Below are 27,401 nucleotides of genomic sequence, written 5' to 3' on the forward strand. Positions count from 1 at the left end.
AACGGGTACATAATATTTTGCATGAACATTTGGACATGAGAAAGCTATCCGAGAGATGGGTTCCAGGTTTCTCACGCTTCACCAAAAACGGAATCGTTTGAAGTGTTGCAAGGATGGTTTGCAGATGTTCAGGAAGAATCCGCAGGACTTTGAACGTCGTTTCGTCATTGTGGATGAAACATGGATACGTTACTTTACTCCAGAGACCAAAGAACAATCTAAACAATGGGTTACCAAGGGATAATTTGCACCAAAAAAGGTGAAGACCATTCCTTCGGCAGGAAAGTTTATGGCGACTGTCTTTTGGCATTCGCAAGGGATAATCCTCAACGACTATCTGGAAAAGGATAAAACTATTACAGGTGACTATTATTCATCGTTATTGGACCGTTTGAAAACCTAGTTGCAGGAAAAACGCCGGCGATTGGACCGCAAAATGTCCTTTTCCATCACGACAATGCACCACCACACACCTCAGCAGTTGAGGTCGCAAAATTAATGGAAATAGGATTCCAACTCGTTTCACATCTCCCCTATTCTCCAGACTTGGCTCCCTCGGACTGCTGTTTGTTCCCCAATTTGAAGAAATGGCTGGCGGGACAAAGATTTTATTCAAACGAGGAGGTGATTTCAGCTATTAATAACTATTTTGGAGACTTGGATAATTATTATTATTCGGAAGGGATCAACAAAAGAGAAAAGCGTTGGACGAAGTGTATAAGTCTAAAAGGAGACTATGTCGGGCCGGCCGGAGTGGCCGTGCGGTTCTGGGCGCTACAGTCTGGAACCGAGCGACCACTACGGTCGCAGGTTCGAATCCTGCCTCGGGCATGGATGTGTGTGATGTCCTTAGGTTAGTTAGGTTCAATTAGTTCTAAGTTCTAGGCGACTAATGACCTCAGAAGTTAAGTCGCACAGTGCTCAGAGCCATTTTAGACTATGTCGAAAAATATAGAAGATTTACCCCAAACACGTAAGTAGTTTTTATTTTTGCGTGGACTTTTCAAACGCTCCTCTTATTCAAATAATTTTCTGACAAGAGTTGTTGTTATTGGCAAATATTATGAGAGCCAAGATAGATCATATTCTTAGTGAAGTCCATTCTACCGATATAAACACGCATTTTTTCAAGTACTGCACAGCTGTGGACAGTTGGTTCAAAAAATTATAAAATATATAGAGTCCGGAATAGACAACTTAGACGTAGTTGTACACTATGAAATAGAACACCACCGGCTAAATTTTGGAGATCGTACAGGATTACTTTCTGAGTATTTTGGTACAAGAGACCTGTGGTCTTCGGAGGCTAGTGTGGAGTAGTTTCATTACATGAGTGTGCAGTGCCTGTGTTTTTAAGAAGTATGATGCAATATTCCTTCGGACATGCATACATGTCCCAGGGAACAGGCACTGCAGCGACTACATCCAACATAAAATACGTAAAATGTATTCGCAGTTACAAATACCGTCAACCTATAGCTGTATAATAGCATGACGACAGTTAAAATTTGTACTGGACGGTCACTCGATCCCGGATTTTCCGCTAATCGCGAGCAAAGAGCCTTAACCGCTTTGGCTGCCCGTGAACGACTCACGGACAGACCCATAGGCAAAACGGTTAAGGCGAACGGTAGCGTAAAGCAGTAGATTCATGTTCGAGACCGGCACAAATATTAATTGTCATTCCATTATACAGCTGATGGGTCTCCCTATTCGCAACTGCGAGTGCGTTTCATGTATTTTCATTCTGTTTCATTTCTTACCCTCATTTGTCTTTGCATCTGCAGAGCACTGAATATTGTTGTGACCGAGGCACAGCGCACTTAGAAAGAACTAGCTTCCAAGTTGACAAGTAATTCCAAAGTAGGTTAGCAGCATAAATGAAGACACTATCTTATTCATTTGGGCTGTCGTTGAATTTGTCATTGAAAGGCACTAAAATGATCTTCTGAATATAATATGTACTGCTGCAGACTGATAGTTTTGTGAAGCGATGACATGTCTTAATTAGGTGTCCATGATGAAGCTTAGTCACGGTGAATCGTGTTTACGTGCGGACAGGCCTCAAGCCGGACTGCTGTCCAGCGTTCACCATAATAAAGTCTATGATGGTTTGATACCAAGTCCAAAGTCTGGAATCCCCAGAGATCACGATCGATAAGGTGGAGGATCGGGGTAGACCACCTGGCATCTCAGGAAAACGGTGCAGTCGAAGACGGAGAAGAAGTCCGAGGACAGAGTCCTGAAGGGCAAAGGTCAATTAAACGACGGTTCGTGACTGACCAACTGGCTGCTATTGACGACGGCACAGGCGACGTGACCCTGGATCGGCTCCTGACTCCGACAGGTTTGGCCACTGACACAGAACTCGCTGCTACGGTTACTGGTTGGCTGGCAAAGACGAAAATTCTGCTACGGTGACTGGTTCGGTTACGAAGTCCCGCTAGCTAGCTGTGACCGAGCGTTAGCTAAATACTGTACAGGCGGAGGAACATGGCGTGGCCTACTTGAGGACGGAAGAAAGTAGTACCGTGATTGTTGCACCTCTTGCTGGCGATCCAAACGCCACCTGTTGGCGTCGTCGGCGCCACTTACCGCAGTGGTGGCTGCTGTAGTTTCCTATGACAACAACTTGGTTCGGTTGTTATTGTCTAGGACTGCTGCGTTTGATTCGCATTGTTGCTATCCGGAATTTTATGTTCGTTCCTTGACGGCATAGTGACGAGAGGCCTGCGATTAGGCAACGCGAAGAAATCGTCTGTTTTTCTGATAGACTATGTCACTCGTGACAGCAAAAATATTTCCACAACGGTACTAACGCAAGCGGTGTGCTCTCCGTATCTAGTTAGGAAAGAAACGTGTTCCATTCACTCACGGTAGTTGTTGTTGACAATAGTAATGTCCAGTTTAATCTCCGTCCTGTATTGAGTCCTTGCAGCGTCTCTCAGCCCCCCTTTTTCTGGTAAAGAGGGTCCGCCGTTCATATTGTTTATGGGTTTCAAAAATGGTTCAAATGGCTCTGAGCACTATGGGACGTAACATCTGAGGTCATCAGTCCCCTAGAACTTAGAACTACTTAAACCTAACTAACCTAAGGATATCACACACACATCCATGCCCGAGGCAGGATTCGAACCTGCGACCGTAGTGGTCACGCGGTCCCAGACTGAAGCGCCTAGAACCGATCGGCCACTCCGGCCGGCGTTTATAGGTTTACTTTACACTTTCAACAGGTCTCATAAACTGTGATAGAAGTGTACCGGTACGTGTTTCGTTTGGGGGTTGCTGAGCTGTTTTGTGTTTTACTTTTTCATGATTGCATATTAGAAGCATTTTCGTTGATGTGAATGTTTTTTCACAGAATGAAAGGTAATTAGGGTAACAAATCGAATAAATCACAATTACATTATTGCTGTGTACAAATGGCGGTGCCCCCCTGTTTGGCAAATAGCGGTTGTCAGTGAATAGTTACCACAGAAATTAAATGTATACTTGAAGTATATTGGTGTAAGGACATACGATTTCCTAGATTATTTGTCCCTCATACCAGTATAATCAGAAAACTCCAAGAACAATTTCAAAATTTTAGTCGATGGAGTTCGGGTCACGCTGTATAAATGATTTATTCAACAAGCTACGATTACACAGTATACAGAGTTGTTTAAAGAAATTCTAGGCCTCTTCTTTCGACACGTCTTAACCATTTCAGCATTAATGACCGAATAATGAATCGGGGATCCCCACAAAAGCCACAGAAAGACTTACATCACAAAAGAGGCAGCAAATTTCGGACATCGAACGGAAATTAAGCTTGGGAATGACGAATGTAATACAGAAGATAACAGGCTGTGACAGAAAACAATGCTGTTAATAAATAATCAACAGAGTAATTAAATGAAGAAGTGAAGTACACATTCAATTTCACATCACGTAGTCACAATAGTGGGAAATAATCTCTTCCTCTATAATTTTGAAACGATAAAACAAACTACTTATATCAACAGTAGCTGAGATGTACAATGAACGGAGAAATAGGTGATGAATGTCTCTGATCGTCGAATCATCGAGATACTTTTTAAAGTTATTTAGACAAATTGTATGTGATGAACATACACACAGAGGGCAACGGGTGTTTTAACAAGGCACCGTCTTAACTTATTGCCGTCAATTTTCAGCACTGAGCTGTACTCAATATAAGATTTACGCCTTTCCAAATGTGTCGGAGATAGCTAAGAAGATATTCGTAAATTACACCGAGTTCAAAATGTCACTATAAATTCTTCCTTTAACAAAAACGTAATTTTCGTCAAAAAATGAGGAATGCGTGCAGCGGTGTACACGATAACAATATTTAAGCGCAATGGTTGAGTACTGTGGACTACCGTGCAACGGGCACGTGTGTCGTCACTTTCGACAGTTGGTCCCTTCTATTCAGCTGCCAGTGGTTGCTTTCTTTGACTGAATTGCCTGATGACTCCTAACGATTTTAATGCACCAGATTCTCAGAGCATTCTTACTCACCGGCTGTTGGCACTTTAGCAGACTGCAACAGACAAGATAGTTGAAAACTAAGTTTCTTTGGCGACCAATTCATAAGAAAAATTTGCATTGATTCAGCGCTGTGTAAGATTTCCCAATGCTCACACCAAATTCTGTATATGAGTCCATACTCTGCTTTAGTTCAACTTTAGTTTGTATTCACAGCGCCTTGTTGAAAATATTACCGGTATTGAATACGGAATACTGGAGTTTATTGAAAAGTATCCTGGAGGCGCCTGCCATCTTAATTATATGAGACAGTGTGTATGTGCTATTAAGAAAACCAATAAGAAGGTTAACAACGGACAACAACTGGAACCATACGACAGATTTATAGTAAAACTCTTTGATAGCCCAAGAAGTCTACTTCCTCTATAGTTATAATTATCCCCCATTGTAGGATGCGCATGTGCGCACAGCACATGAGAATTACGCTGACGGAAAAAAATTGTAACACAGAAAAATAATTGATGTAGAGTAATGAAATGTCCATGGAATACACACTGAGTCTTAAATCAGGTAGTCGTACTAGTGGGAAATAATTTCTTCCACTATAATTTTAAAACGATAGCTGAGATGTTGGGGGAATGTTGGGGTGGGGGTGGGGGTGAGGGGTGCTTTCGTGCCTCAGAAATACAGATAGCACAACCGTAGGTGCAACCACAACGGAGGGGTATCTGTTGAGATGTTAGACAAACGTGCAAACGTGTGGTTCCTGAAGAGGGGCAGCAACCATTGCTGTAGGGACAATAGTCTGGATGATTGACTGAACTGGCCTTGTACCATCAATCAAAACTGCCTTGCTGTGCTCGTACTGCTGAAAGCAAGGGAAAACTACAGCCATAACTTCTCGCGAGGCATTACAGCTCTACTGTATGGGTAAATGATGGTGCCATCCTCTTGGATAAAGTACTCCGGAGATAAAATGGTGCCCCATCAGGATCTCTATGATGGGACTACTTAAGAGAATATTGTTATCTGTAGAAATAAAACTGGCGTTTTACGGGTCGGAGCTGAAATGTGATGCAACTTAATCGGGCAGGTAGGTTAGAAAATTTAAAAAGGGAAAGGGGTAGGTTAAAGTTAGATTAGTGGGAGTTTGTCAAGTTAGGTGGCAGGAGGAACAGGACCTGTGGTCAGTTGAATACAGGGTTATAAATACAAATGAGGTAGATGTAATGCGGGCGTAAGTTTAATAATGAATAAGAAAATAGGAACGCGTAAAAGCTGCTACGAACAGCATAGTGAGCACATTATTGTAGCCAAAACAGACAAGAAGCCCACACCCAGAACACTAGTTCCGCAGATGTAGAAGAGACTGATGAACATGTATGATGAGATAAAAGAGATTATTGAGATACACTTAAAGTAGACGAAAACAGTAGTCATAGGTGACTAGAATTCAATAGTAGGAAAAGAAAGAGAAGGAAAAAGAGTAGATGGATACGGACTGGGGGAGGGTAATGAAAGAGGAAGCCACCTGGTAGAATTTTGCACAGAGCACAATTTAATTACCGCTAACACTTGGTTTAAGAATCATGAATGAAAGTTGTATGCGTGAAAGGGATCTGGAATCACTGGAAGGTTTCAGATTGGTAATGTAATGGTAAGACTGGGATTTCGGAACCAGATTTTGAATTTAAGCCGGCCGCGGGTCTCGCGGTTCTAGGCGCTCAGTCCGGAGCTGCGCGACTGCTACGGTCGCAGGTTCGAATCCTGCCTCGGGCATGGATATGTGTGATGTCCTTAGGTTAGTTAGGTTTAAGTAGTTCTAAGTTCTATGGGACTGATGACCACTGATGTTAAGTCCCATAGTGCTCATAGCCATTTGAACCATTTTTTCTTTTAATTTAAGGCGTTTCCAAGGGAAGATGTGGACTCTGACCACAATTTATTGGTGTGAACTGTAGATTAAAACTTCAGAAATTGCAGAAAGGTAGAAATTTAAGAAAATGGGACCTGGTTATACTGATAGAACCAGAGGTAGTTGGCAGTTTCAGAGGAAGCGTTGGGGAACGATTGACAAGAACAGGGGGAAGGCGTATAGTAGGAGAATGGATAGTTTTGAGAGATGAAATAGTTAAGGCAGCAAAGGATCAAATAGGTAAAAAAAACGAGAGCGAGCAGAAACCCCTGGGTAACACTAGAGGTATTGAGTTTAATTGATGAAAAGAGAGAATATAAAAATGCAGTAAAGGAGCAGTCGAAAGGGAATACAAACATCTATAGAATGAGATTGGCAAGCAGTGCAAAATGGCTTAGCAGGAATGGCTAGAGAACAAATGTAAGGATTTAGAAGCATATATCACATGGGGAATTAAGGATACCATTGGAGAAAAGAGAGCCACCGCCAGGAATATCAAGAGCTGAGGTGGAAAACCGTCCTCTGCAAAGAACGGAAAGCTGAAGGATGGAAGGAGTAAACAGAGGGTCTGTACAAGGGAGATGTACTTTTGAGCAATATGATAGAAATGGAAGAGGATATAGATGGAGATGGGAGGTATGATACTGCGTGCAGAATTTGAGACAGCACTGAAAGACTTAAGTCGAAAGAAGGTCCCGGGAGAATACAACATTTCTTTAGAACTACAGATAGACTTTGGAGAGCCAATCATGATCCGTCTGATGAGAAAGATATACTGAAGCGCCAAAAGAACTGGATAGGCATGCGTATTCAAATACAGAGATATGCAAACATCACAGAATACTGCGCTGCGGTCGGCAATGTCTTTTCAAGACAACAAGTGTCTGGTGCAGTTATTAGATCGGTTACTGCTCCTCCAGTGGCAGGTTATCAAGATTTAAGTGGGTTTGAACGTGGTGTTAAATTCGTTGCATGAGCGATTGGACACAGAATCTCCGAGGTAGCCATGAAGTGGGAATTTCCATGTACGACGTTTTCACGAGTGTACTGTGGTCGGAAAAAGATCCTGCAAGAACAGGACCTACGACAACTGAATATAAGCATTCAACGTGACGAAAGTGCAATCCTTCTAAATTGCTGCAGATGTCAACGCTGTGCCATCCACAAGTATCAGCGTGTAAACCATTCAACGAAACATCATCCAGTTCGGCTTTCGGAGCCGAAGACCCACTCGTGTACCCGTGATGGCTACACGACACAAAGCTTTACGCCTCGCCTGGACCCGTGAACAGCTACGTTGGACTGTTGATGACCGGAACCATGTTGCTTGGTCGGACGAGTATCGTTTCAAATTGTGTCGAGCGGATGGACGTGTACGGGTATGGAGACAATGTCATGAATCCATGGTCTCTGCATGTCAGCAGGGGACTGCTCTAACTGGTGAGGTGTTGGGCATGTTCAGTTGGAGTGAGACGTCTAGATACGGTTCTGAAAGGTGACACGAACGTAAGCATCCTGTCTGATCATCTGCATCCATTCATGTACATTGTGCATTCCGACGGACTGAGGCAATTCCAGCACAACAGTGCGACATCTCACAGGTATAAAATTACTTGAGAGTGGCCCCAGGAGCACTCTTCTGAGTTTAAACACTTCCGCTGGTCACCAAACTCCCTAGACACGAACATTATTGAGCATATCTTGGATGCCTTGCAACATGCTGTTCAAAAGAGATCTCCACCCCCTCGTACTCTTACGGATATAATGGACAGCCCTGCAGGATGGTGTCAGTTCCCTTCCAGCACTACTACAACCATTAGTATACTCAATGTCACGTTGTGTTGCGGCACTTCGGGCGTGGTCGCGTGTGCCGTACACGATATTAGGCAGGTGTACAAGTGTCTTCGGCTTTTCATTGTACATGGGACAGGAGAAATATCCTCAGACTTCAAGAAGAAAATAATAATTTCAATTTCAAAGAAAGCAGGTGCTGATAGGTGACAGAATTACCGAACTATCGGTTTAATAAGTCATCGTTACAAAATACTATCACAGATTCTGTACACAAGAATGGAAAAACTGGTAGAAGCCGACCACAGGGAAGATCAGTTTGGATCCCGGAGAAAAGTAGGAAACACACGAGGCAGTACTGGTCCGACGACTTCTCAGAGAAGTTGTGTTAAGGAAAGACTAACCTACAATCATAGAATTTGTAAACTTAGAGGAAACTTTTGACAGTGTTTACTGGAATACTCATTTTAAAATTCTGAGGGTACCAAGGCTAAAGTACATGGAGCGAAAGACTACCCGGACTGTGGTTACAAGACCCGAGGGGCACGAAAGGGAAGAAGTAGTTGAGAAGGGAGTGAGACAGGGTTGTTGCCTATCCTGTTACTCAGTCTGTACATTGAGCAAGCAGTAAAGGCGAGAAAAGAAAATTTTGGAGTAGGAATTAAAGTTCATGGAGAAGAAATAATAACTTTGAGATTTGCCAATGACATTGTAATTCTGTCAGAGACAGCAAAGAATTTGAAAGTATAGTTGAACGGCGTGGACAGTGTCTTGACAGGAGGATATATAATGAACATCAACAGAAGCGAAACGAGGATAATGCAGTGTTGTCGAATTGAATCAGGTGATGCTGATGGAATTAGATCAGGCAATTAGACATTTAAAGTAGCAGATGTGGTTTGCTATTTGAGCAGCAAAATAAAAGACGATGGTTGAAGTAGAGAGGATGTAGAATGCAGCTTGACAATGACCAGGAAAGCGCTTCTCAAGAAAAGAAACTTGTTAACACCATATATAGAATTAAGTGTCAGGACGTCTTTCCTGAAAGTATTTGTATTGAGTGAATCCATGAATCTGAGTCTACGCCTGCTCCTGAGTACGCCTTACAATTCAGTATCTGATTTCGGAATCTCTACCTGACCATGATGTAAGCTAATTGAAATCTTCCCGCATCACCCGGCCTTTTCCAAGTATACCTTGTCCTCTTGTGATTCCTGAACAGAGTATTCGCTATTTCTAGCTCAAGTTTATTACAGAACTCAATTAATCTTTCTCGTCTCTCATTCCCTGCCCCAAGTCCATATTCTACTGTATCCTTTTCTTCTACTCCTTCCCCTATAACTGTAGTCCAGTCTCCCATGACTATTAGATTTTCATCTCCCTTTTAATACTGTACTACCCTTTCATTATCCTCATACACTTTCACTAGTTCTCCATCTTCAGCTTGCGGCGTCAGCATGTATGCCTGAACTATCGTCGTCGGTGTTGGATTGCTGTTCAGATTTTCTAGTTTCCCTACCACGTCAAAGCTTCTGACATTCCACGCCCCGACTCGTGGAATGTTATTATTTCGTTGGTTTTTCAATCTTTTTTTCTCATGGTAACCCCCCCCCCCCCCCCCCCTTGACAGTACCTTCCCGAAGATCCGAATGGAGAACTATTCGGGAATCTTTTGCTAAAGCAGAGATCATCAAGACACTTCTTCAATTACAGGCCACATGTCCTGTGGATACACTTTAATGCAGTGGTTTCCATTGCCTACTAAATCCTCATGAAGTTGCTCATTGCTGAGTCTTCCCCCTTTACTGGCAGCTTCCCACCCCTAGGACAAGAGAGTGCCCTGAACCTCTGTCCGCTCCTCCACCTTCTTTGACAAGGCCGTAGGCAGAATGAGGAAGGCTTCTTATGCCGGAAGTCTTCGACTACCATTGCTGATTATTAATCAAAATTTATGCAGGGGCGGGATTCGAACACGGAACCGAAGACGTTTTTATTATTAATCAAACAAGACCACAGGTGCCAGATAGACTGAGATAAGCCATTGAAAATGTGAAATGATTGTACATTACTAACCGATACAACCGCCTGAAAGTTGACTACAAGCATGCAAACATGCATGTGTTGTAATGTATGTGTGCCGAATGTCAGTTTGTGGTCTGGAGTTACATGCCTGTTGCACTTGGTTGACCTGTACAGGAAGGAATAATGCGGTTTTATGGATGGCACTGGACTTGTCGTCCGATGATATCCCATATCTGCTCAACTGGAAAAAGGTCTGATGATCGAGTAGGCCAAGACAAAATGTCGACACTCTGCAGAGCATGTTAGGTTACAATAGCGGTATGTTGGCGAGCATTATCCCATTGGAAACGCCCTCTGGAATGCAGCTGATGAATAGCACACAACAGGTCGAATCAACAGACTGGCGTACAAATTTGCTGTCAGGGTAACGTGGGATAACAACAAGAGTGCTCCTGCTGTTATACGAAATCGGACCCCAGACCATAACTCCAGGTGCAGGCCCAGTGTGTCAAGCGTGCAGACAGGTTGGTTGCTGCTCCTCAACTGGTCTCCTCCTAACCAACACACGGCTATCACTGGTACGAGGCAGAAGTAGCTTTCATCGGAAAACACAACAGACCTCCACCCCGCCTCCGATCCCCCCTTCCCCGCTCTCAGTGAGCTCTTGCTTGACACAACTGAAGTCGCAAATGGCGGTGGTTTGAGGTCTGCGGAATGCACGCTACAGGGGTGTGGCTTGGTGCTGTTCTTGATGTAATCGATTTGTAACAGTTCGTTGTATCACTGTGGTGCCAACAGATGCTCAGATTGCTGCTGCAGAAGCAGTATCATTCGTTTGAACCCCACGCTGAACTTATTGGTCGCCCTCCTCGATAGTGCCACCTGGTTGTCCGGAGCCCTGTCTTCCTACAACAGTACATTCTCGTAACCACCGCCACCAGCAATCATATACAGTGACTACAATCCTGAGAAGTCTTTTTGCAGTATCGCAGAAGGAACATACAGCTTCTCGAAACCCTGTTACACGACCTCGTTCGAACTCTGTGAGGTGTTGATAATGGCTTCTTTCTCGGCTTAAAGATATTGTTATTACTTTAATGATGACATCATTGGTAGGGCGGAAGTGCTACAGCATATGGGAATTAATCATGGAGCAAACTGCATCAGAGAACTTGAACGGATGGACAAGGTTCGCTTTGATAAAGCAGAGTATGCAGCATAGTTGGCCACTAAGGAGTCTAGAAAGAAGAAAAGAAGAAAAAACTTGGAAAAAGACCAAGAGGATGATATACAGTATGGCGCAGGATGCTTCTGAGTGACTAAAAATTAAAAAAAATTAATCATATATTAAGTGAGTTACAATCTTCCGGAACTTTAGAAGCCGTTCCTGAAAATTTACATTTTCTGTTGGATTTTTTCCCTAAATCTCAGAAACCACTTTGAGTAGAGGATTCAAATTTTCAGGGAGTAATAACATACATATCCTGAGTCTACTGACTAAAAGAGGAACATAATGTTATGTACAATAAATATATGTATGGTAACGTACAAAAAAAGAACACAAAATTTTAACCGTTTAATTAAAAAATTGTTTTTCTGAAAGCAGAGGCTGAAATACAATTATTATGGTCAAATAGACTCAGAACATACAGTTTAATGTCCTGTAAAATATTCATGTCAATGGCTGGAGTGGTTCCTGAAATACAGGGAAGCCAAGTCACTAAATTTAACACTGTCGGGATAGGGCGTTCCGACTCCCTTTAAGCTTTTTCCTTTGCGTGATGTTCAAACACATCTCCTGCAAAATGTTCTATCGTACGACCTTGCGAAACTGACTTATATCTGATCATATTGTCAGTTTATTAGCCCAGCCAGTCAAGCGGAGTTTTCCGTTAGAAACTGTAAGAACAACGTACCGTTTGTGTCCATCGGAAAATCTTAAAAGTTTGCATTTCGCCCGTCTTCTACAGCCACCATCCAGATGGGCAGGCCGCCTTATCATTCACATAATTAACAAATGAGTAACTGTGACTCACTAATACGGTCCACGACTGGAGACCGAGCGAGGTGGTGCAGTGTTTAGCACAATGGACTCCCAATCGGGAGGACAACGGTTCAAACCTGCGTCCGGTCATCCTGATTTAGGTTTTCAGTGATTTCCCTAAATCGCTTCAGGCAAATGTTCGGATGGTTCCTTTGGAAGGGCGCGGCTGATTTCCTTCCCCATCCTTCCCTAATCCGATGCGGCCGAGGACCTCGCTGTTTAGCTTACTCTCCCAAATCAGTCAGTCAACCAACCTACGACTAGATCCACATTCAGTCGCGATGTTTAAATAACACCATCTTGGGTATTAGGCCACGTCATTTTGAAACACTAAAACAAGTTTAATGCCGATTTATCGAGCGTGATAGCAGCGGTCCTTTTCATGCTGGTTAAGCGCTGGATTCTGGTGACGCATTCACCTATATACTTCCTTATATATCCTAGGCTGTGACGTCAGTAACCACCTGACTATTGAAATAAGGCAGTATATAGGTAACAGAATTTGGCAGTTAGTCGCACTGAAGCGGACTGCTGCAAAGTCGGTACAACATTCGGTATTTTTGTTGGTTTATTGTTTCATAATAACGCCTCCTCCTGCCAAAATTATTTTATTCAAATTGTCACATGCCTTGGAATTCTGGTACCTTATGACAAGGCAATATTTTTTTCTATTCATTTTTATTCTCTGTAGGTCCTCAGTGTAAAGGTGCGACGTCGCCTAACTATTGTTGTAATATGTTACAACAGTACGGGAATCAACGAGTGGTTATAACCGAGCGAAATTAGCAGCTTGAATGTGAGTCCTTTTGCTGACTCGTGTAAATAACCTATGGTCCAACAAGAACTCTTAGAGAACTTTGAAAATGACATTACTGAAGACACGGGTTTCAGTAGGGCAGACACTGTTTTGACAGCTGCTTTTCGTAACGGCCGGAATACCTCCCTGCGGAGGTTATGTTAGGTTAGGTTAGTGTTTAACGTCCCGTCGACAACGAGGTCATTAGAGACGGAGCGCAAGCTCGGGTTAGGGAAGGATTGGGAAGGAAATCGGCCGTGCCCTTTCAAAGGAACCATCCCGGCATTTGCCTGAAGTGATTTAGGGAAATCACGGAAAACCTAAACCAGGATGGATGGAGACGGGATTGAACCGTCGTCCTCCCGAATGCGAGTCCAGTGTGCTACCACTGCGCCACCTCGCTCGGTCCTCCGTGCGGAGGGATCTATGCAAATGAGGAGTCCTCCATTTCCAGCCATTAGCGTTCATCCGCCGTATTAAGGTAATTTACTATAGTCTAAAAACAGAGCGATAATCAGTAAGCAAAATTATACGAAATTACTTCGTACTTAGCTAACATATTGAGCTAACAAACGTTGAGCTAACAAGCGTCTTTATGCCGACAGTGGAACACATATCTATGACACACTTCACTAAATATGTTACGGTGTAAAGTCAAGCGCCGGCAGGCCGGTTGGAGAGGGCTGTGTCAAGACGTCAGCCAATTGCACGCTGACCGACCCCCCTCCAGGACGACAATGCGTCGGCAGCAGCCTCTGTGCGAAGAGAACATGAGCGCCGCTCCAGACTGGCCGCGGACCAGTTCTAGGAGAAGCTTCAAGACCAGTGACCTGAATAGAAGTCTCAAAGCTCGTTACTTGGCTCGAACATTCTATGCAGCTCAAACTTGGAACGTTATACTGAAGAATAATGTTTATTTAGTCCGTCGCTCTTTGCTTGCGATACTTCTGTGTACTAATCAAAGTTAGGTATGGTCGTTTGTCTTATTGCAATAATAAATCATTAATGAAATTTGTTTGAATGTTGTCTAGTGATCCGAAAAAGCAAGTTTCCTAGAAACCCCATATTATTGATAACTAATTGATTGAATTTGGCATTGTACATGAATTTCCTTACATTTCTTTTATGTTTTACCATCCTACGCTTTTATAGAGACTGTACATTTTTCAAGAAATTTTGGATAATTATTATAGCTATTTTTCTGTATATTTGCTGACGTACTCGTGGAAGTGACCTCATCCCTGTACTTAGTACAGAAATACAAACTTCATCACTCTTAAGAAAACTCCGTATGCTTTCCTGTGTTTTAAAACAGTTTCACTGATAATTATGCTATACATGTTTAAAGTATGTTCATTTTTTTCGACCATATCATTCCTTATTGTGAAGTACCATCGCACCATCGGTTGAGTCTAGCGTCTGCTCAGACAGTGCGATGTCTCTTATTTTCAATTTCAACAGCACTGTCTGAACAATATAGCAGAAACACTCGTTCTGAATAATGCAAAACCCTCTCTATACACTTTACAACGCTGTTCTCTTTCTAGCGCTCCACTCACGGAAAGCGAATGGCTAAACCAAACATTTAAATCTTTCCGTGTCAGCTCTGATATTTGTTACTGTATTAAGACGGCCATTACTCTCTATGTATTTGGACGTCGACAAAGTAATTTCACATTCGGAGCAGAAAGTTTGTGATCGAAATTTCTTGAATAGATCTCTATAACTTTGTTTTGATGACTCCCATACGCATTTTGTTATAATATCTGTCGCTCTCTCTCCCCTATTTCGCCGTAGCACAGAACAAGCTACCTTCTTTGGCCTTTCACCACATTCTTCGCCAGTCCTATTTGGTAACGATTCCATACCGCGCAGCAATACTTCAGAAGAGGATAGACAAATGTAGTGTATTAGACCTGTTGTATCTTCTAAATGTTATGCTAATAAAACGCTGTCTTTCGTTAATCTTTCCAAAACTTTCCACATGTAATAGTTGAAATTTAAATTGTTCGTAATTATGTTCCCTAGATATTTAATTGAATTGACAACCTTTAAATTTGTTTGATTTATCATGTTAGCGAAATTTAATGGATTAAGAACTCATGTGAATGACCTCACACTATTATTGTTGGCAATAAATTGCTACTTTTCGCACAATACGAATGTCTTCTCTAAATAACTTTGCAATTGGATTTGATCTTCTGGCTTTACTAGACGGTAAATGACGACATCATCTGCAAACAAATTAAGAGAGCTGCTCAGATCGTCTCCTAAATAGTTTATATAAAAATTAGGAACATCATATGGATATAACACTTCCTTGGGACCGCCAGATATAAAGTCTGCTCTACTCGATGACTTCCTGCCGGTTACTACAAACTATAACCTTTCTACAGGAAATTACGAATGCAGTAGCGTAACTGATACGGTATTCCATAGCCACAGAATTTGATCAGGAGCCGCTTGCGAGGAACGGTGTCGAAATCTTTCTGAAAATTGAGTTTTCCTGTCGATAGCACTCATTACTTCCCGTGACCAAAATGCTAGTTGTGTTTCGCAAGAACAATGATTTCTGAAACTATGCTGACGATGTATCAATAGATTGTGTTCTTCGGGGCATTGCATAATGTTCGAAGACAGTATGTGATCCAAGATCCTATTGCAAATCGACGTCAGTAATGCCGGTATGTAATTCAGTGCATTATTTCTGTTACCTTTCCCGTGTATTGGTGTGTCCCGTGAAACTTACCAGTCTTTAGAAAAGTAACTTCCGTCAAAGAAGCAGTTGTATACGAAAGCTAATATGAAGCTATGGGGGGGGGGGGGGGGGGGAATAATGTTATACGAACTGGACCGGAAGACTTGCCTTTAGTAAATGATTTGAGTTGCATCGCTAAACCGAGGATGTTTACTGTCGCTGTTATTTCATTTCTCTCTTCTACCACTATCGTTTACTTTTCTGATGATATCAAACACAATATCAAAAGTTAATTAATATTTATACTAATAATGGCAGCTATTTTTATTGTTATTGCTGTAATTTGTTATTGATATAACCTATTACCACCATGATAATAGTATCTTAGATGTACGAACTAAACCACAAGTAGACATAAAAAGTCCGAAACTTTTTTAATATTTTTTCGTGTGTGTAGTCCATTATCTGGCGTAACAGAGGAACTGAAACCTGTCAAATAAAACAATCAACAAAGGGTACTGCTTTTTCGGAGTTTAGCCTCACATATCAATTTTTATGGAGGAATAAATTTCTGTTGTGTAGAATATCCACGCCACCCACACTGAATGTCCTATATTACGTTAATTTAAACGAGAGATTAATTTATGTGTCTAACACAATAAAGTTATTCTCGGTATCTCCGTTTATCCACACTCGCCTTTTGTTGAATAGCCACCCGTATAGTGTTATGTATCTGAACTAGGCACTGCGGTACGTATCTCGCTTCTGTCTAATTTACTCGAAACTTTTTCTAGGACTTCGCATTTGCAGACACTGGGTTATTAACTGAGTTCCATCATTACGATTGCGTTTAATGTTTTATAATTAATGGTGGAGTAAGCGAGGAGAGTGAAATCTGAAGGTTTCTAGTTTTTATCTCTTCCGTTATTTGCCACTTGTTAATGAAATAACAGTGTAGTTGCTTCGTGATTGATAGTCAATATCAAACTGAAAAATGGTTGTGTAGCTGGCTGGGCAACACAGCTCAGTGTTTGAGGAATGCAACGTTATACCACTCTCAATAGGAACAATGAAACTAAACTTAAAGTTGGGGACGACCTATAGGGGATACTTCCGTCTACATTCCAATATTAAACGCTGGAACGTCCGGACAAGTATGGAAGCATGTGTACACCTAATTCGATTACTTCCTTTAGGAGACACCTGCAGCTTGTAAATCTAGAGACCTGCTTTGTTATACAAGTTGCTTGACTGAAGTGCAGAGAAAAAGAGGGACAGAAAGAGTGAGAGTGTACCGTCGGTCTCGTCACAGACGGGCCAATAGAATCCGGTCTACCACCATGTCATCCATCAGTGAATGGGGTTATCAAGGCGCTGTGTGGAGGTGTGGGTATCAGAACACCGCACTCACTGTCGTTGTCAGGTTAGCAGACCTGGTGCTGCTGGTACGCGTTTACGTAGCTCCTTATTTGGCACCACGTATTATGTTCGAGTATAATGACTTTTCTGGAGACTAGAAATTTACCATGTAGGAATCAGCATGGGTTTCGAAAAAGACGATCGTGTGAAAACCAGCTCGCGCTATTCGTCCACGAGACTCAGAGGGCCATAGATACGGGTTCCCAGGTAGATGCCGTGTTTCTTGACTTCCGCAAGGCGTTCGATACAGTTCCCCACAGTCGGCTAATGAACAAAGTAAGAGCATATGGACTATCAGACCAATTATGTGATTGGATTGAGGAGTTCCTAGATGGCAGAACGCAGCATGCCATTCTCAATGGAGAGAAGTCTTCCGAAGTAAGATTAATTTCAGGTGTGCCGCAGGGGAGTGTCGTACGACCGTTGCTATTCACAATATATGTAAATGACCTTGTAATAACATCGGAAGTTCACTGAGGCTTTTTGCGGATGATGCTGTAGTATATCGAGCGGTGGTAACAATGGAAAATTGTACTGAAATGCAGGAGGATCTGCAACAAATTGACGCATGGTGCACGGAATGGCAATTTAATCTCAATGTAGACTAGTGTAATGTGCTGAGAATACATAGAAAGAAAGATACTTTATCATTTAGCTACAATATAGCAGGTCAGCATCTGGAAGCAGCTAATTCCATAAATTATCTGGGAGTAAGCATTAGGAGTGATTTAAAATGGAATGATCATATAAAGCTGATCGTCGGTAAAGCAGATGATAGACTGAGATTCATTGGAAGAATCCTAAGGAAATGTAATCCGAAAACAAAGGAAGTAGGTTACGCTACACTTGTTCGCCCACTGCTTGAATATTGCTCACCAGTGTGGGATCCGTATCAGATAGTGTTGATAGAAGAGATAGAGAAGATCCAACGGAGAGCAGCGCGCTTCATTATAGGAGATGATAGATAAACTCCAGTGGGAGACTTTGCAGGAGAGACGCTCAGTAGCTCGGTATGGGCTTTTGTTGAAGTTTCGAGAACATACCTTCACCGAGGAGTCAAGCAGTATACTGCTTCCTCCTACGTATATCTCGCGAAGAGACCATGTGGATAAAATCAAAGAGATCAGAGCCCACACAGAGGCATACCGACAATCTTTCTTTCCACGAAAAATACGAGACTGGCATAGAAGGGAGAACCGGTTGAGGTACTCAAGGTACCCTCCGCCACACACCGCCAGGTGGCTTGCGGAGTATGGATGTAGATGTAGAAGTTGAGTGCACCTAACAAATCCACCAGGGACATTTGAACCTTTCTGAAGCTGCTCAAATCGGCTGTTGGTGATTGATTGTGATGTGGAAACGCGAAGGAACAACCACAGCTAAACCAAGACCAGGCTGACTTCATGTGCTGATGGACAGGGACCGTCGACCATCGAGGAAGGTAACTGTAAAAACTCGTATGAAATCAGCGGAAGATATCACTCGTTGACTACCAAAGTGCTACCAGCAGTCCAGCTAGTACAATGACTGTTTATAGGCAGTTAAAAGATTGGGGTAAAATGGTCGACCTTGTATTCCAATAAATGTATTATGTTTTTGTCTTTCGGTATGAAATCTTTGTTTTCTATTAATAACAAAGAATAATTAAATAAAACAATAGATTTAAAATCATAAAATAAATATTTTCATACAGTATAATAAGACAGACATTTCTTTAATCATTACAAAGCGACACTTTAATTGGTGCAAGGACCGACACCACTAGACAGCGGAAGATTGGAAACGATGGAAGGATTTGGCTTTGCGAATGCGTGGAAAACCTTATCTGCCATCTTTTGTGGTGCCAGCAGTGATGATCGCAGCTGATGGTGTCACGATATGAAGAATTACACTACAGAAAAAAATTAAGATCATACTGTGAGAAGCTAAACATGTATTAAGGGTTAAAGGCTCGTCGATGTCGAGGTCATTAGAGACGTAGCACAAAGTCGGACTAAAGAAGGATCGGAAGGTAAAATAAACGTGAGCTTCCAAAGGGTCCATTCGGATTCTCCTAAAGTGACGTACAACATGGAAGACCTAAATCCTGTTGGCTAGACAAGGATTGAAACCGCCTCATCCAAAATGCTAGTCGAATATTATAGTGTCTAATCACTGTCGCATTTTGTTTTTCAGCAGAATTGTGGAAGGGAAATAGTATTTGGAGCAACGTTTGCAAATCCCTTGGCTTCGTACGTAAACTGCTCTGCTAAGTCTCCCTGGAACACAATAAAACGAGCCATGTGAAGCAACGATTAGGATTAGATTTCTAAGGAACAGTATTTGCTCTTCCCGAAATCGTGAAAGCCGGCATGGATCCCTTGAAAAGCCGATTTTATTTGAAGGACTTTGGCAATTAGAGCTTGTGCTTATACCCCCAATGACTTCCTTCATGTCATTTATAAGAAATAAACTGATGTCGATTGAGCCATTTGCACTATCTGACGAAAAGTATCCGGCAATCCCTACGTAAATCCAAATTGACCATCAGATGTCACGAAGTGCGGAAATGCCTGAATAAAAGGAGGCGGGTAGTATTTTGCAGTCAGTGAAGAAGCAGTAGCGGCAGAACTGGTCGTTCTGGAGCGCTCACTGACTCAATGAATTTCACCGAAGTAACAAATCTATCACGGACTTGACAAACCTTCTAAAGCTGTCCAAGTCGACTGTTCGTGAAGTGGAAGCGCTATGGAACAATCACAGCCGAACCAAGACTAGATGGACCTCTTGTACTGACGGACTGCGATTGTTACTATATTTTGAAGGGTGGCTATAAAAATCGCCTGAAATCTGTGAAAGGAGTCACTCGTGTGTTTCAAAGTGATGTCAGTCCAGTTAGCGCAATGACTATGAGCTGGAAATTCAAAAGAATGTGTTTAGCGGTCGAGCTGCTCCTCATAAGTCACACATTTCTTTGTCAATACTAGGTGACGCTTGAGGAGGTGTAATAAGCGACACGGTACCACTAGACAACCGAAGATTGGAACCAACTGTTTTTGAGTGATGAAACATGCAACACCCTGTCGCAATGCAATGGAAGAATTTTCGTTTGGCATATGTATGGAGAAGGTTACCTGCTGTTGTGTACAGCGTCATCAGTGAAGTACGAAGGAGGCGGTCTTACGGTATGGGTCTGTTTTTCGTGGTTAGGGTGCGGTCTGTTACTGCGCATGAGACAATGCTAAATGCGGAAGGATATGAACACATGTTACTGCATACGGTAGAGGAAGAGTTCGGAGACGATGATTGTTTGTAAAAGCCTTGTCATAAAGCAGTAACTGTGATGCGAAAATCTGTGGACAATAACGTTCCTGAAATGGATTGGCCTGCTCAGTGCTCCGACATAAACTCAGTGGAAGACATTCGTTCCAGACACTTAGCGTCCAACACCACTACATTGTCTGGATTCGGCTCTTGAGGAGGAATGCGCTGCCATTCTTTCGGAGACACCTTGCTAAAAATGTGTCCAGTAGAATTCAAGTCATTGTAATGGCGAAGTTTGGACACATCCCGTATTGTTGTTCAATACTTGTCCGGAATAGTGTATTAGTAAGTTCAGGTGAATTAGTTCAAATTACCTATGTGGGTCTGAAATGAGTCGATGGTCGTATAACTGCGCTATACGCCACCTCGCTCGATGTGCTGTATGTCGAACTGCTCTGTGTTACAGTGAATTGTGTAACTACAAAATCACTAAATTTACATGCATGTCTGAAAGAACAGATACTGTTGACGACACACAGCTGCACGAAATATTTCGAAATTAATTCGCCGACTCTGAATTTCTTGACATCAGCTACTGTAGGTGTAGATTTACTACCCAGTCGTGACATGTGAAAGTTTGTACCGGACTGAGACTCAGTCCCGGATTTCCGGCTTACCGCGAGCGGTCGCCTTAGGTCCGTCGGCTATCGGTGCACGCTACCCGGACAGTCTATGGCCACAACCAGATTTCAAAGAGCGGGGAAAATCAACCATCTAAGAAGTAATTTAGACTTGGGGTTTTGTCTAGATATGCAAAGAAAACTGCAATACAAACAGAACAGTCAGAATTAGATGTTAAAGAAGAAAAAAGCAAAATGCGTGAAACAAGAGCACTTAAACAGAAAAAGCACACGTGTAAGCTCATTTGTTGCGATCAGTCTGCAAAACGAGATCAAGTGCCTTCAAGCTGTCTACATTTACATCTATGACTATGTTGATACTCTGAAAATCACACTTTAGAGCCTGTCAGAGGGTTTATCGAATCACCTTCACAATAATTCATAGACATAGGTATGTATAGGTAACGAGTGAACAGAAGTGACCAAAGAAAATTTTAAACTTGGAGCCGCTAGTAAGAAGGAGAGGAAGACCATATGGAAAGCAATGAAAGGCCGAACAGTGGGACCATGTAAGTGACTGGAACGAAAGAGGGCTGTAAAGCTCGAAAGCGACTAACTTCTATTGGGAAACTCCGAAGAAGACGAAGGAAAATGAAAAGGAGGTATTTGATAAATGCATTACGTTATCATCTTTTTTTTTTTTTAAATCTGCTAGAACTATGAACTTCAGTGTACTGTACATGTCGTCTTTCCAATTAAAATTTTGCTTAATTCAATAGAAAGATCAAGGAGAAAGTTATAAAAATGTTTGTGGATAGAGTGCGAAACATCTATGAAGCAGAGCCCCTCGAAGAAGAATTAGAATGTCTGAACAATGTGTTTCTGAATAATGGGCGTTCGTCCGCTGAAATAAAAAGAGCGTTAAAGACCTCCATTTGAAGCCTTCTGCGAGATTCAAATTTTTCCTGCCTCTACGTGAAAACATCACTGACACCACATGATGGAAGACCTTGAAGAAACGGAAGATGACCGTAGTTTACAAGCCCACCAGAAATGTACAGAAACTTCTCTAAGTCGGCCAACGAGCGCTCTAAGTGCTGCAAAAAGAAGTTACAGGAATCCATGTAGTTTCTGAGTCATGCCATGAGTACGGTGGGAAAACGACTGGAAGTACATAAAGGCAGTTCCGGAAAGTGAAAAAAAAAAAAGAAAAAAAGAAACAGAGAGATAAGCTTTTCAGCACGAAATCTTCAGATTCAGTTCGACAACTCTCTTCTGGCTGCAGCGAACGTGTATACCTATATGCTGTACAGAGGAGGAGGAAGGTGTGAAACTAAATGGTATGGGGCACATGTGTATCACGGTACCTCCGTGGGCTTCCGACAGCATCTGATGGTTCAAATGGCTCTGAGCACTGTGGGACTTAACATCTATGGTCATCAGTCCCCTAGAACTTAGAACTACTTAAACCTAACTAACCTAAGGACATCACACAACACCCAGCCATCACGAGGCAGAGAAAATCCCTGACCCCGCCGGGATTCGAACCCGGGAACCCGGGCGTGGGAAGTGAGAACGCTACCGCACGACCACGAGCTGCGGGACAGCATCTGACAACGGCGCTCGAGTTTTTAAGACATATAACGTTATACCTTTTACTGCAATCTGTAGGAATGCAGGGTGTGAATCAGACATTCATGGAAAGTACTGTCCAACTTGAAGATGTCCTTCACAGTCGGTGTTTCTCTAAGAAATTAATTTCACCACCGCTTAAGAGCACGGGATACGGTAACAAATGTGAAGGATAAAGACGTGAAATATCGTCATTATGCCTTAGAAAATAAATCGTAACGTCTTGTCCTGCCACAGTCACAAGTTGACCCACCTGAAGGTTGAGTTGTTAGATTACATAGCCGTCATTTAAACACTGTTTAGCGAGTAGTATCCTCGACAAAGATAAAATCAAGATATTGAAACTTCCTTCGCGAAGTCTTTCTGATGATATGTCTCCTTGGTCATGGAACGAGTCAATACATGAAATTATAACACGATATTAGAAACAGATAAAATGAAGTATAAAAAAATATATTCAGGTGACAAGTAAGTTTAAATAAAAAAATCAACAATGTAACACTGGAATATGCTTAATTTTTTAGCTCTTCCAGGAGCTCCTCGACAGAATAGAAGGAATGAGCCATGAGGAAACTCTTCAGTTTAGACATAAAAGAGTTTGGGCTACTGCTAAGGTTTTTGAGTTCTTGTGGTAGCTTATTGAAAATAGATGCAGCAGAATACTGCACTACTTTCTGCACAAGAGTCAAGGAAGTGCATTCCACACGCAGATTGGGTTTCTGCCTAGTATTAACTGAGCGAAAGCTGCTAACTCTTGGAAATATGCTAATATTGCTAACAACAAAAGACATTAAAGAAAATATATACTGTGAGGGCAATGTCAGAATTCCCAGACTATTGAATAGGGGTCGACAAGAAGTTCTCGAACTTACACCACATATAGCTCGAACAGCCCGTTTTTGAGCCAAAAATACCCTTTTTGAATCAGAAGAATTACCCCAAAAAATAATACCATACGACATAAGCGTATGAAAATATGCGAAGTAGACTACTTTTCGTGTTGAAGTGTCACTTATTTTAGATACTGTTCTAGTGGTAAATAAAGCAGCATTTAGTTTCTGAACAAGATCCTGGACATGGGCTTTCCACAACAGCTTACTATCTGTCCGAACGCCTAGGAACTTGAACTGTTCCGTCTCGCTTATAATATGCCCATTCTGTCTGATCAAAATATCGGTTCTTGTTAAATTGTGAGTTAGGAACTGTAAAAACTGAGTCTTACTGTGATTTAGCATCAAATTATTTTCCACAACCCACGAACTTATTTCATGAACTACATTATTTGATACTGTTTCAATATTACACACAAGATCCTTCACCACCAAGCTGGTGTCATCAGCAAACAAATATTTTTGACTCACCTGTAGTACTGGAAGGCATATCATTTATATAAATAATAAACAGCAGTGGCCGCAGCACCGACCCTTGGGGAACGCCCCACTTAACAGTGCCTCATTGGGACTGAACATCACTACCTCTCTCAATATTGCGGAGAATTATCTTCTGCTTTCTGTTCTTAAAGTAAGAGGGGAACCAATTGTAAGCTACTCTCCTTACTTCATAATGGTCCAACTTCTGCAGTAATATTTTGTGGTCCACACAGTCAAAAGCCTTCGTTAAATCAAAGAAAACACCTAGCCTTCGCAACCTTTTACTTAATCCGTCCAAAACCTCACAGAGATGAGAGAAAATAGCATTTTCAGTTGTTAAACCATTTCTAAAACCAAACTGAACATTTGACAACAAATTATGTGAATTTAAATGCTCCAGTAACCTTGTATATACAACCTTCTCGATAACTTTAGCAAACACCGATGGCATAGAAAAAGGTCTATAATTGTCATTATTATCCCTGTCTCCCTTTTTATAAAGTGGCTTCACTACCGAGTACTTTATTCGGTCAGGAAACCGACCACTCCTAAAGGAAAAGTTACAGATATGGCTAAGTACTGGGCTAACATACATAGAACAATACTTCAGTATTCTGCTAGATACCCCGTCATATTCATGAGAGTTCTTGGTCTTTAGTGATTTAATTATTAACTCAATCTCCCTCTTGTCGGTATCATGGAGGAGCATTTCATTTCAGGTAACAGTCTCGGAACACTTTTTTCTAAGAGCGCTATATGATTCCCTGTTGGGACTAGGTTTCTATTTAGTTCACCTGCTATATTCAGAAAGTGATTATTAAATATTGTACATATATGCGACTTATCAGTAACACGGACATTCCCACTACGCACTGATTCTGTATCCTCGACCTGTCTCTGCAGACCAGCCACTTCCTGTACGACTGACCATATGGTTTTAATTTTATCCTGAGACTTAGCTATTCTATCTGCATACCACACACTTATTGCCTTCCTAATAACACAAGTACCCGTGGTCCAGTCTGGCTTTAGCTGTCGCAGCGGTCGCGCGCTCCTCAAGTTTGCTCCGTGAACGTTCAGTGTTTACGCCAGTGTTTTCGAGTTTCGTGCTCGTTTATTGACGTTTTGCACGTGAATTAAGCGTTACCAATTGAGCATTTTGTTTTCGTCGTGTCATCTTTCTACGTAGTGCTGTTGGGATTTCGGCGTTGTCCGAGATTTCTTCGCTGCAGAACACCATGGCAAACTCCGTGAGAAAAAACACCGTGATTTTCACCTTCGACAAGTACACCCGTCGAGTACAGCCCTCTGCACTTGAAATACACGACTGGATTACCGAGGTAATTGGCCTTCATTCTGAATCTGTTCATACCATGCAGCTAGACTCTGATGAATACTGCATTTTTGTAAAGTTTAACGATTCCGTGAGTGTAGACCGCTTTCTGGCAAAATTTGGTTATGAAACGGAATTTATACACGGTGATGGTACTAAAAGTACTGTAAAACTCCGGAATTCCGAGTCTGTTTTGAATATTCCCATAGAAGTAGACAACTCGAAAATGAAAGATGTCCTTTCAAAATATGGGGTTGTCAGGCAAATAGTCAACGAATGGTGGGCTTCGCATTTCAAGCTGCAGTGCTTTAACGGCATTCGCTCCGTGGAGATGGAAGTGAAGGCAAACATTCCCTCTCACATCTTTGTTGACGGGCACAAGGCGCATGTTATGTACTCAGGGCAAACCCCTACATGTCATGTATGTAACGAGTCTGGTCACCTCCGTCAGGACTGCCCTCGCCGTGTTTTTGTGCTAACAAATAACCTTACGCAACGCCGGAAATTAACACTCAACGATTTGTTGCCAGCCAGTAATACAACAGAGCCGGCGGCTGCCGTGGATCCTGTTACTACCTCTGAAGGTGTTTCACTTAATGTTAATGACTTTCCGTCTTTAAAACCTGCATTAACTGCTGAAATTCCGTCCCGTGACAGCGAGATTCCCACTAAAAAGCGTCCTCTAGAGGACACTGAAAAAAATGTTGATGAGGACTCTTCCTGTGAAACACCCGTTGCCAGGAGGCCGAAGCCCAGTCCTGAAGATCTGTTGGAAGTGGAAAAAGGAGATGGAATGCAGGTCGATGTGGCTCCCACTTCCGCACAAGGACTTACACCGCCACGAACAAATAGTGACGCAGCTGGTAGTGACCTTTCACGGAAATGTGACCCTGAGCCTGAGCCTGAGGTCACGACTGAAATAACCGCATCAAGTGCACAGGCCATACAGTGCGAACAGTACGAGGAAGTACCAAGTAAACGAACTGCTGACTCCGAAGCGCAACGCCGCGCCGAAGGAGGAAATAAACAAGCATCACCGCCTCGCCAGCAAGACAGCACAACAGACACCACGCCGGAACCAAATATTGACGACTCGCAAGCCACGGCCGTTGCCCCATTAAGCCACCGCCGGCGGCTGCGACCGACACCGGGTCTTGCTGTCACGCGTCATCAAGCGAAAGCCACACCAGAGAAGAAAGACATCAAGAGAAAGAATATTAAACATGAAGTCATCAGGGCCAACACTGACGAGGAGAAAGATAATGGCCACAGTGACTTATAGCAATGCATTGTCGGGATTTCAGGATACTTTTCTTCTCAAGCTCTTTGTTGAGAGCAGTGCAAATTTTTCTAGGAATTTAGTACATGTAATGGGCACACAGCTTGTAAAGATCGTGCCTTGTAGGGAAGCACGTTGATGCTATAATCATACCGATCCTCATCCCAAATAGCTTCTGTTAAAAAAGTTAGTAAGTGATATACACCTTAAGGATGTGTGGGAACTTCAGCACCCGACGTCAGTCGGGTTCACGTATATAACCAACCACTCCCGCAGCAGACTAGATAGAATTTACGTGTCACCAAATTTGCAAAATTATTTATTAAACGTTGAAACTATTCCAGTGTATTTTAGCGATCACAGTACACTTCTAACTTGCTTAAATTTAAGTGTACAGCCAACCCGACGATTCAGAGGCCAATGGAATTTAAATATCCCTGTTTTAAACGACGAAGATCTGGAACAGGAAATAAGAGTAGCGTGGACTATGTGCCTCCGCACAGTAGACAAGCACCCAACAGTCATTGACTGGTGGACTAGGAGGGCTAAACCAAGGCTGCAGAAAGTTGTCATGCAGTATAGCGCAGCGAGGCACAGGGAGTTGAGGAATACAATGGAGTTTTGGTATAAAGTTTTAAGAGACTTATATCAACAGGCCCATGATGACGTAATTCGTCTGAATGATATCAAAAAAATAAAAGCCAAGTTATTAAGCATTAAACGGCAACAGATGGAGGGACTAAAAATTAAA

The 27,401-nt window shown here is 42.3% G+C and overlaps 1 protein-coding gene across 1 annotated transcript in view; it reads left to right on the plus strand.

Annotated features, from left to right (window-relative positions):
- The window catches only part of LOC124595630 (discoidin domain-containing receptor tyrosine kinase B-like), an 811,748-nt gene that overhangs the window by 60,047 nt on the left and 724,300 nt on the right, over window positions 1-27,401 (plus strand). The gene's annotated exons all lie outside the window — the stretch shown is intronic.

Source organism: Schistocerca americana, chromosome 1 (assembly GCF_021461395.2).
Source record: "Schistocerca americana isolate TAMUIC-IGC-003095 chromosome 1, iqSchAmer2.1, whole genome shotgun sequence".
NCBI classification, from domain to species: Eukaryota; Metazoa; Arthropoda; class Insecta; order Orthoptera; family Acrididae; genus Schistocerca; species Schistocerca americana.